This window comes from Octodon degus, unplaced genomic scaffold (genome assembly GCF_000260255.1).
Source record: "Octodon degus isolate 3935 unplaced genomic scaffold, OctDeg1.0 scaffold00010, whole genome shotgun sequence".
NCBI lineage: Eukaryota > Metazoa > Chordata > Mammalia > Rodentia > Octodontidae > Octodon > Octodon degus.
In genome coordinates, this window is record NW_004524586.1 from 15,811,998 (window position 1) to 15,812,981 (window position 984).

Consider the following 984-nt stretch of genomic DNA (forward strand, 5'->3'; position numbering starts at 1 on the left):
CTCTCATGAAAAAAGTCATAGTCACTGAAGCCAGGCGCTGCAGAATCTTTCCCCCTTTCAGTTGTTCTCCAATCTCCAGCTCCAGCTCACTTCTTTTTGCCAGCCCCAATGCTAGCCTTTGCGATGCCCCTGGCTTTCTTCATTCTGTTCTTGCGTTCCTTCCACTGCTTTCTTGAGGTCCTTTTCTTCTCATACAGGCCGCGACTTGCAAGTCTATGTTTGGGCTCATTTTTCTTCACATAATCCAGGGAATCATTAATCATGCCAAAGCCAGTCATCTTGCCACCACCAAAATGGGCTCTGAATCCAAACACAAAAATGACATCTGGTGTGATTTTGTATGTTTTGGCGAGTTTTTCCCGAATTTCTGTCTTAGGTACTGTTGCTTTCCCAGGGTGAAGGACATCAATGACCACATGTTTCCTTTGAAGAAGCCGGTTGGTCATGAACTTCCGGGTTCAGATAGTTACTGTGTCATTCATGATGGCAACGGATAGTAAGACAGCCAGGGAGGAAAAGAGCAACAATGCCCACTTTTGAAAAGAATGAATAGCATAGTAAGGCTACATTCAGCATTTAAGGAAACCAGCCAGCTCTTCACCAGCACGGCTTCCTCATCTCTCATCCTCACCAGCAATGCCGCATCCAGGTGATGACATCCTGGCCAGAACCCGGATATTGCTCTTTTCAGATTGGCTGATGCTGGGTGGGTGCTGGGGTCTCGCTTCCCTGATGACTACTGATGCTAAGCATCTTTTCCTCTTGTTTGCTTGGTGAAGCTTCTGCTCAAAGTTTTACTCATTTTACTTTGAGTTTTTGTCTTTTATTATTAAATTTCCAAAGTTCTTCAAGTATTTTAAATATAATCTTTCAGCAGATATATTCAAATATGGAAGTCATATATAATATAAATAATAAATAATGTGTCAAAAGATTTATATTGTCCCTTATGTTCTCTCTTTATATCATACCCAATACATGATA

General features: G+C 41.8%; 1 pseudogene; it reads right to left on the bottom strand.

The window, feature by feature from the left end:
• Positions 1-85: 85 nt before the first annotated feature.
• Positions 86-482, bottom strand: LOC105741399 (annotated as a pseudogene).
• Between the last annotated feature and the right edge of the window lie 502 nt (positions 483-984).